This window comes from Podarcis cretensis, assembly GCF_951804945.1.
Source record: "Podarcis cretensis genome assembly, chromosome: 2".
Classification (NCBI taxonomy): Eukaryota; Metazoa; Chordata; class Lepidosauria; order Squamata; family Lacertidae; genus Podarcis; species Podarcis cretensis.
Window position 1 is genome coordinate 120,091,572 of NC_137171.1, and position 10,999 is coordinate 120,102,570.

The 10,999-nt window shown below is 44.3% G+C and overlaps 1 long non-coding RNA gene across 1 annotated transcript; it reads right to left on the reverse strand.

Annotated features, from left to right (window-relative positions):
• Positions 1-4,229: 4,229 nt before the first annotated feature.
• LOC307209790 lies at positions 4,230-9,532 on the reverse strand. The gene is made up of 3 exons (XR_013835777.1): positions 9,441-9,532; positions 7,384-7,507; positions 4,230-5,308 (listed from the first exon to the last, which is right to left on the reverse strand). It is a non-coding gene; the product is annotated as an uncharacterized lncRNA (long non-coding RNA).
• Positions 9,533-10,999: the final 1,467 nt, after the last annotated feature.

A 10,999-nucleotide genomic window follows, 5' to 3' on the forward strand; every position in this document is an offset into this window, starting at 1 on the left:
GAGGGCCCTTATAAATGGTGGTTAAAAAAAAGTAAAGGTAAAGTACCCCTGACAGTTAAGTCGACTTGTGAACGACTCTGGGGTTGTGGTGCTCATCTCGCTTTACTGAGAGCCAGTGTGGTGTAGTGGTTAAGAGCAGTAGACTTGTGGCAGATGAAGTTGATGGACTACATGGAACTGGCGGAAATGACTGGCAGAATCCGAGACCAGGGAGAAGAGTCGGTGGAAGAAGACTGGAAAAAATTCAAAGATTATTTACAGAAATACTGTAAAATTAATGAATGTTAGAAGGATGCTGGAATGAAGTTATATGGCCTTAGCAGAAATGTTACAAAGAATTAAGTACAAATAGATTGTTAATGGATTAAAGGGAAAAATAAGGCTAGAATGTGTTAAGATAAATTACAGGACAGAAAACTGAGGAAGATGGAAAGGAATTGCTGAAACAGTTAATTGAAGTGGAATACAAAAAGGGAGGTGTGAGGAGGTCGTGGAAAATATGTGAATGAAAGATAAGATACTGAAATTATGGATGTGTTTTAAATTGTGTTTCTTGTGTTTTGTTAATTCAATGTTTTAGTGTCAGTGTTACGTAGTGTTTTTGTTTTTGTATTGTATTGTATTGTTTTGTTGTATTCTTTTTCTTTCTTGTAATCTGGTGAACCGCTCCTCCACATGCAGCTACTGGGTGACCTTGGGCTAGTCACACTTCTTTGAAGTCTCTCAGCCCCACTCACCTCACAGAGTGTTTGTCGTGGGGGAGGAAGGGAAAGGAGAATGTTAGCCGCTTTGAGACTCCTTCGGGTAGTGATAAAGCGGGATATCAAATCCAAGCTCCTCCTCTTCTTCTTTTTCTTCTACTGGCCAAGGGAGCCGGCATTTGTCCACAGACAGTTTTTCCGGGTCATGAGACCAGAGCAGTGCACAGAAACACCATTTACCTTCCCACCGGAGCGGTACCTATTTATCTACTTGCACTTTTGACATGCTTTCGAACTGCTAGGCTGGCAGGAGCTGGGACCGAGCAATGGGAGCTCACCCCATTGCAGGGATTCGAACCGCCAACCTTCTGATCGGCAAGCCCAGAGGCTCAGTGGTTTAGACCACAGTGCCACCCACATCCCACTATAAATGGTGGTACTATTGAGCTGTTAAGGTTAATACTTCCTATCCTCCAGGAATTTAAATAACCCCCCTTTGAAGCTGTTTAAGCCAGCGGCCACCAAAACTTTTTGCAGCACAGAATTCTGTAACACAGGATGTACTACAATGAGTAGTATTGCTCCGTTTCAAAACAAATTCTCAAAACAGACTGAGGTGGCAAACGTATACTGAGCTAAAAGTACTCCTAGGGGCTGAGGTTGCTTTGGCCCCCACAATAGATTTTATTCTAGTTGGTATGCCTGAACAGTTGCCTCTATAGTTTTTTAAATGGTGTATTTAGCATTGTCTACCATATTGGTATTTTATGATATGTGCAGTGTAGAAATACAGAATTCACTATCATAGGAATGGCTAGCATCAAAAGGGAAGCACCTTTATCCTACATGAATGGGTCTATCAAGAATTCAGAGTCATTCAATGATGGTATTTAACTCCAAGTAGGCTTGCTAAGATGTATAAGACTGAATCAGATAAGTGTTGGAGGTGCAATGAGGGTAAAAGAGTATTGGGTAATAATTTACAATGAATTGGGGGGGAATGTTTATAAGTACTTTCCCCCCAAAACAGAGTCGTCCTTGTTGGGGATAATTCAGACGGAAATTCCAAGGTGTCAAAAAAGGTTATTTATGTATGCAATGACTGTGGCTGTGTTTTGTTAGCCCGAAAATGGAAAACGAGTGAGGTCCCAGCTAAAGAAGAATGGCAACTTAAAATGATGGAACATGTGCAGCTTGCAGACTTAACATATAGAATAAGAGATCAACAAGAACATTTGTTTAAAGATAATTGGAGAATGTTTATTGAATATATGTGTGTGGGGGCAAATTGAGTGTATTTGAAAACATTGGCAGCATTAAGATAAATTCAACCGTGTAAATAAGTTTTGATGGAAGTAATAATGGAATACTGAAATATACTCAGAGTCGAGAGTGGATTTCATGCTCTTTATTCAGCTCATAGTGGGGGGAGGAATGGAAGTTTCCCCAAAATATCTGCTTTATAGACATTATTTACACAATGTGCTGCACGTGATTGGCTAATTCCGGAATTCTCCTGTAGGCCAATCAGGTTGTGGATTCACTTCCATCTGGAGCTGGATTGGGTGGCTCCTGCAGACCAATCATACTGCTGCATTGTTCTAGGACCAATCAGACTCCTGCATTTTGGATCCTATTCAACTCAGTACATAACAAATACCGAATGGTTTAGTTTATATAAAATATGCAGGGATTTATGCTATGTAAAATGAACCACAGAAAGAGGAGAAGGGAAGACACTGATATTTTAAGGTTGCATAAATGAATATTCTAAATTGTAAAACAAAAAAAAATTAATAAAAATTCCGAGTGATGAGGGCTCCATGTTGCCTCTTGTTGCCAAGGAGGTACATCTCTGCATAACTGTTTGTGGAGAACACAGACCAAAGAACATGCGAAGAGCCTGCTGGATCCGGCCACTGACCTGTCTAGTCCCACATCATGTTCTCAGTGACCAACTTGTTTTCCCAACAGGAATCCTGCAAGAGGACTCTCCTCTCCTTCATCTACCAGAAGCTGGTACTCAGAAACATATTGTTATGTACTGAAGTTCTCACCCTGGGCCAGCAGGGGGATACTGTAGATAGTTATGCAAATGAAGGATCGAAAGTGACGTTCAGTGATTGGATAGTTTTAGAAAATGGTAACAGTTACATTGTTCTGGAGCTCTATATAAGCAGGCTGACTGAGCTCCTCAGTCAGTTCTGTTCCAGCTTAGAAATAAAGAGCTGCTTTGGAAGAATCACTGTGTCGTCTGATATCGTCGCCCCCAACTTAACACATATACTGCTTCCAGAGCATAGCCACCATAGCTAGGAATGCTAATTGTGCTGAAATCATGCTTTGGGCATGTGGCTGCAGTGGCGTAGCGTAGGTTGCTAGCATCCGGGTCTGCCTAGAGCGGTGGGTGGGAGGGAAACAGATGGAGCATGCATGCGCATTCAGCTGCCTAACGGCGTCCACGTCAACCAGGAGATCGCAGTGACACAGATAAGAAAAGAAGAGTAATTCCATTGTCTGGAGAGGTCACTTCCTGGTTCACCTGTAGAAGCCATTTTGAGCTGAGCCCAGTGAAGCAAGCGCATAGCTGTATTGAGGCAGCAACCGCCCCGTGGCCTCCGCCCATGCTGCGCCGTGGTGTGACTGGTGAGTAGGAGAGTATCATTATTGTAGGGTTGCTATATTTCAAAATCTGGACACAAAAGTTATTGAGCTGTTTTTAGCCTTGCCCAAAGTTCTTGTGTTTTTGTTTTGCTTTTTGCAACAACACCCCCCCCCCAAAAAAAAATAGGGCTATTTTTCGGGAAATTCACTAAAATCTACACTTCTGACATGGGTTGCCATATGTCCAGATTTTCTCAGGGATTTCCGCCCAGAATTTCCGCTGAATCCCGGCTATGTCTGGGGAATTCCAAACGTATGACAACCACACACTACCATGCTGAACTCACACTTCGTTTGTGACTGACTGACTGACTTTGTGACCGAGAAGGAAACACGGAACAGGCCTTAAGTTTGATTCCATGTTATGAACATCCTTGTTCACGGCATGTTAACACAGGTGTTGTGCTAAATGGGTTTCAAATGCTCCAACTGAGACCTCCACTTCCCCAGCCAACAGCAGCATGGAGCTATTCCAGAACCACCTGGCCGTGAGGAAATAAGAGAGGTCTAGACTTTCCCCAGCTAGCTTGTCTTGGCCAAGACATTGCAAAGCTTAGATTGAAATATGTTGTTTAGTATCTTCAAGTAAACCACATTGTAAAGGTTTGCCAGAATAGCAGTAGTTAAATATCTTAAACAATGCACCAACATATACTTACAGGATGTTTAACATGGCAGCCTTAAAGTGACAAATGTATCACATATAGAAACAGAAGAAAAACATAACAAATTTTATTGGCAAAGGCATTCTGATATTTACAGAAGCAATTCCCAGATAAAACATGTATTTCAAAAAGAGAAATGTTTATGGGAATAACATAAATGTCAATTTAAGAATGGAGAAACAGAAGGTTTTGGAACAGCTCTCACTTCTGTGTGGAGTTAACTTCCTATAGCCATGCCTACCTTTTTATTTTGAGTTTGATTCCTCCCATAGGAAACTAAATGAGCAACTAGAATTGGTTAAAATCCTTCCACTAAAAGAATTAAAACCAACCAAGATCCATAAAAACTGAGGCAGGGAGTTCCGCAGAAGGTAAGCATGCACAATGTTGCATTTAACTTCCTTCCCAGGGCACTCAAGGCAGGACCCCATTGCTCACGTACAAGTACTAAGATGTCCCGTTGACAATATTTACCCTCTGTGCATTCTTCAGTGTGAAATAAGGCATGCACAACTTTTCCACATTCTAAACAGTTATCCCATTGGCTGCCTCTCTTACACTCATGTATTTGAGCTATCTTCACAGATCTTGCTACACTCTGATAGTTTCTGTGGCCCTCTCCACCTTATGGATTACTCAAAGTATTGCAAGGCTTGTGTCAAAATGGAAACTCATTTGACACCCATACAAAACATTTCTTTATGGGGAGGTTGGTTTATATTTATACAAGTCTTGACTGAGGAGCATAGCTTGTGCCACAGTCTGGCTACTCCCCTGTATGGCTCCTCTGATGAGCTTTAAAGAAATTGCTGGATCTGAATCTCCATCCACACTCTGAGCATTCATAAAGCCTCTCTGCAGTGTGGGTTCTTCGATGCAGAATAAGTTGTGAACCCAGCTTGAAGGTCTCCCCACATTTACGGCATTTGAAAGGTCTCTCCTCAGTGTGAGTTTTCAGGTGGCAACTAAAACTTGAACTCTCTCTGAAACCTTTCTCACACAATACACATTTAAAGGGTGTCTCTGCTGTGCAGATTCTTTGATGTATAAGAAGATCAAACTTTGAATAAAAACTCTCTTTGCACTTGGAACATTTGAATGGGTTTTGCTGTGCAATGAGTGTTGGAGAAAGAGAAGCACCTTCTCCCCTCTCTGCTATGGGGTTTCCCCCATGCCTCCTTTGTCCATCTTGCAATGTCAGGTTTTCAATCATCTCTTCATCCTGAGGTTCAAATGTGCTGTATGGTTCTCCCTCAGTTTCAGTCAACTGCATGCCACCTGTAAGAATAATAATATAAAGCTTGATAGAACTCAAGCTGAGAAGCAGAAACTTCAGTAGGAAACCCACTAAATGTGTTTGGGTGCAATTTCCTTTATTTAAACTCACTATTCCACATACTGATACTGGGGAGTCTTTAACATATGTTCTGCAAAGATCTGCCCAGCGCCCCCAAGTCTGACAAGCGCCACCATTGTGAATGACAAGCGCCGCCGCTTTGGTAAAGTCAAAAATCCTTTAGAGAAACAGTAGGTATACATTTCAGTAATACAGTGGTACGTCGGGTTAAGTACTTAATTCATTCCGGAGGTCCGTACTTAACCTGAAACTGTTCTTAACCTGAAGCACCACTTTAGCTAATGGGGCCTCCTGCTGCTGCCGTGCCGCTGGAGCGCGATTTCTGTTCTTATCCTCAAGCAAAGTTATTAACCTGAAGCACTATTTCTGGGTTAGCGGAGTCTGTAACCTGAAGCGTATGTAACCTGAAGAGTATGAAACCCGAGGTACCACTGTACCTAGGTATATATGTATTTCGTTTTCTAGCTTGATCAAAATTATTTATTATTTCATAACAGGTAGATCAGGGGTCAGCAACCTTTCTCAGCCGTGGGCCAGTCCACTGTCCCTCAGACCATGTGGTGGGCCGGACTATATGGGGGGGGGCGGTGGCGGCAATGAATGAATTCCTACGCCCCACAAATAACCCAGAGATGCATTTTAAATAAAAGGACACATTCTACTCATGTAAAAATACACTGATTCCCAGACCGTCTGTGGTCCAGGTTTAGAAGGCGATTGGGCTGGATCTGGCCCCCGGGCCTTAGGTTGCCTATCCCTGAGATAGACAGTTCAGAGCTTAGGTGGCCCCCCAGAATTTGGTGCCTGGGTGCGTCGCACCCCTTGCACCCCGAGTAAAGATGGCCCTGTACTGATATTATCATTCTCCTGGAGAAACCCTCTCAGTGAGTGAGATGGATCCCCTAGCTGCCCTCCTCATGCATAGCTGGGATTCTGATTTTAAATTGTTATCTCCCTTGCCCCCAGGCTATGGGGGTGAAACTCACCAATGACTCACTGAACCACACTTCTAATATGGTTACTGCCTTACGGAACATACCTAAAGAAAATAGATGCATCATCACTGAATACCCCAATTCCCCAGATTCCTGCAGAGTTTTGTGGGAAATGTGGGGGACTGAATTTAAGATTGGAAAAATGAAGAACTGAAAGAAGTGAAATTGACTGATTCTTCTATCCATATATACAATAGTGGAAACCCTTAGGGGAAAGTATAGAATCTGAGGTCTGATGGCTCATGACACCACTTTTTTGGGGAGTAATACCATATTATTAATCAATGGAAAGATCATGTAATGAAGAATGTAATGCAACAAAGTTACTGCATATCAACCTAAGCAAGTTGTGCTTTCTTTTTTCTGGTTATTTGGCTATACCTTTTGATAGAATATAGATAATTGAACAAACTTTGTTGCATTACATTCTTCGTTAAATTATCTTTCCATTGACATATAATTTTATGGTATTACTATAAAAAAGGTGGTGTTGTGAGGCATCAAACCTCAGAAATACACTTTTCCCAAAAGGTTTCCACAATTTTGGCCACTAGTAGTATACATATATACTAGGGACGTGGGTGGCGCTGTGGGTTAAACCACAGAGCCTAGGGCTTGCCAATCAGAAGGTCGGCGGTTTGAATCCCTGCAACGGAATGAGCTCCCGTTGCTCGGTCCCTGCTCCTGCCAACCTAGCAGTTTGAAAGCACGTCAAAGTGCAAGTAGATAAATAGGTACCACTCCGGCAAGAAGGTAAACAGTGTTTCCGTGCGCTGCTCTGGTTCACCAGAAGCGGCTTAGTCATGCTGGCCACATGATCCGGAAGCTGTACGCCGGCTCCCTCGGCCAGTAAAGCAAGATGAGCGCCGCAACCCCAGTCGGCCATGACTGGACCTAATGGTCAGAGGTCCCTTGACCTTTTTATACAGCTATACTGCTGTTGGAATCACAGAGCATCTTATAACTCAGGAACAAAGAAGCCATCTCCCTCCTGCCCTTACCTATCAGGCTGGTCTCACCTCTGCCGTCTTCCCTCTTGGGTGTCAGCCATGGTTGCCAGACCACCACTGTGGGGGCAGTTTGGCATGCTGTGGATGAACTTGGAATCACCACCTCTGACTGTACCTGAAATACCAATGGTGGACCATTTTTAGGATAGATAAGCATTACTGGATGCGAAGGCTTCATCCTACGTTTCACCACCCTATCTTCATACTCCAATTGCCTTAGCAAGAGAGCAAAACCAGGGCTAGATTTCACCCAAGGAATCTAGAAGTCTTTGTGGAGCTTCTTCTGGAGGTCACAGAGAAGCCTCCAAATCAGCCTGGCTTGCAGGCTGTTCAACTGGGACAGGACAGGACACCGAAGGACTGTCTTCACCCTAATCGTTCAGCCTGGACACAGAGGTCCAGCTCCCAGGGCCTTCTGGCTGTTCCCTCCCTGCGAGAAGTGAGTTACAGGGAACCAGGCAGAGGGCCTTCTCGGTGGTGGCGCCCGCCCTGTGGAATGCCCTTCCATCAGATGTCAAGGAAATAAACAACAAGGAATAAACAAGGAAATAAACAACTTTCTGACTTTTAGAAGACATCTGAAGGCTGCCCTGTTTAAGGAAGTTTTTAATGTTTGATGTTTTAGCATGTTTTTAATATTCTGTTGGGAGTGGCTAGAGAAACCCAGCCAAATGGGCGGGGTATAAATAATTTATTATTATTATTATTATTATTATTATTATTATTATTATTATTAGCCCATCAGGCTGTTTTCCCCAAACCATGCCTATCCACCCATCAGCTGATGCCACTGATGTATGAGGAACTAGGGAGCCAATATACCATATTTTTCCATGTATAAGACAATGTTTTTTGCTTTAAAAAAGTCAATAATTGGGGGTTGCCTTCTACAGGAATGGTGAATGCACAAGGGTGGAAAAACACACAATTTAGCTTCCCGCAGCTGCTGTGTCTGGCTTAGGGGGTCTCCCCCCGCCCAAAAAAATCTCAAAAACTTTTGATGATCTGCCCCCGCACATGCACCCCCCCACGGCCCCAGGCACTCACAGGGGTTGCCACGCCAGTGCTGGTGCTTTGAATATTCAATAAAATATCAAACTTGTTCTGTCTGATGTTTAAAATATTGCTTTCTTAAATTTTGGGTTCAAAAAAACAGGGGTTGTCTTATATCTGGTCAGACCTCACCTGGAGTACTGTGTCCAGTTCTGGGCACCACAGTTCAAGAAGGACACTGACAAACTGGAACGTGTCCAGAGGAGGGCAACCAAAATGGTCAAAGGCCTGGAAACGATGCCTTATGAGGAACGGCTAAGGGAGCTGGGCATGTTTAGCCTGGAGAAGAGGAGGTTAAGGGGTGATATGATAGCCATGTTCAAATATATAAAAGGATGTCACCTAGAGGAGGGAGAAAGGTTGTTTTCTGCTGCTCCAGAGAAGCGGACACGGAGCAATGGCTCCAAACTACAAGAAAGAAGATTCCACCTAAACATTAGGAAGAACTTCCTGACAGTAAGAGCTTTTCGACAGTGGAATTTGCTGCCAAGGAGTGTGGTGGAGTCTCCTTCTTTGGAGGTCTTTAAGCAGAGGCTTGACAACCCTGATGGTGTTTCCTGCTTGGCAGGGGGTTGGACTCGATGGCCCTCGTGGTCTCTTCCAACTCTATGATTCTATATACGGGGGCATGTTATACACAGAAAAATACGGTAGATCAGTCTGTAGAGGATGAGACTCTTAGTAGGAATGTGGCCTTTTCAGTCACTTGGGAGAAAGAGTTTTAGGGCAGAGCAATATTGCAAGATGCAAGGACTTCACCCTCTCCTCCACAGTGACCTTCGTAGTCCATTGGCCTTACCGGAGAGAAAGATCCAGGCTTGCAGCTTCGCCTTCTTGGTTGTAAAGTTAGGAGAGATCTCATCGCCTTGTCCCATTACATCCACCTGCCATGGATGCTTTAGCTGAGATTCCTGCATTGCAGGCGGTTGGATGAGATGAGCCTTGAGTCCCTTTCAATGCTGATTCTATAAAATAACACAGTGTAAGGGTCTCACCTCGAGGTCCTGGAAGACTTCTCCTGTCTCCTCCATCCCAGCTTCTAACAGGGAACTTCTGGGTTTGCTCTCTTCCATGACTTTCCTCTGAAAATACAACAGCAGAAGCTGAGAGTTAACATATGGGCTGGTGTGGTAATCTGAGGGAAAATTAATGAGTTGCCCGAGAGAATCAGACCTAATAAGGACTTCCAATATGGCAGGCATGTCCAACACGTCGGTCGCGATCTACTTGCCGATCACGAAGCTGTTCTAGGTCAATCGCTGGGTGTTGTAGGCCAATCTCCCCCCAAAGCTCATCAACTCTGGGTCATCCTTCCCCAAAAAAACCCCCAGATCACTGCCAGTTTTTTTTTTTTAATACTGGGAGTAGATTGCAGTCTCTTGAGCGTTGGACCTGCCTGCAATATGGTACGCTTTGCATACAGAAGGTTGCAAGTTCAATCCCCAGAATCTCCAGGTGGGGCTGGGGAAGGTTCTGCACCTAAAATCCTGCAGAACCCCTGCCAGTCAATGTAAACAGTTCTGAGCTAGATGGACCAATAGTCTGATGATGATGATGATGATGATGATGATGGTGATGGTGATGATAATTTATTAAATTTGTATAACACCCTTCATCTGAAGAGCACAGGGTGGTTCAGAACAACAAAATACAGAATGAGAACATAATACATAATAAAAATGATAATAAAGATCAGTAAAGATCAGTAACCCCCTACCACAAATACAGTTAAAAGGCCAAGTGTGTTGATCAACCAAAGGCCTGGTTGAGGAGGAATGTCTCCACCCCCATCGATCAGCCCGGACACTGTGGTCCAGCTCCGAGGGCCTTCTGGCAGTTCCCACCCTGCGAGAAATAAGGTTACAGGGAACCAGGCAGAGGGCCTTCTCGGTAGTGGCGCCCGCCCTGTGGAACACCCTCCCATCAGGTATCAAGGAAATAAACAACTATCTGACTTTTAGAAGACATCTGAAGGCAGCCCTGTTTAGGGAAGTTTTTAATGTTTGATGTTTTATTGTGTTTTTAATATTTTATTGGGAGCCACCCAGAGTTGCTGGGGAGACCTGGCCAGATGGATGGGGTATAAGTAATAAACAACAACAATAATGCTGGTAGCCCCTCCAGGTTGCATATATGTGTAAATATGGAGTGCTGTGTAACAATATAAAGCACATGACTACCTCCCCAAGAATCCTGGGAACTGTAGTTTCCTTATCACAGAGCTACAATCCCCAGCACTCAAAACCAACTACAGTTCCCAGCAGCGGCGTAGCATGGGTTGTCAGCACCCAGGGCAAGGCAAGTAATTTGCGCCCCCTAACCCAGGGCAAGGCAAGTAATTTGCGCCCCTAACCCCTAACCTGCCGCCGCTGCCAGCTTCTTCTTGCTGCTGCCTGGGTTGGGGTATTTACGGTAAGGTAGCCACGTCGGCGGCGGCAGGTCCGTGTCAGGTGATCTGAGGCGAGTTGCTGCTGGCGCTGCCGCCCAAACGACGCCGCTTGCCCGGAGGAGGGCAGAGAGGCGAGGAAAATGCAACATGGCCCAGCAGCTGCAG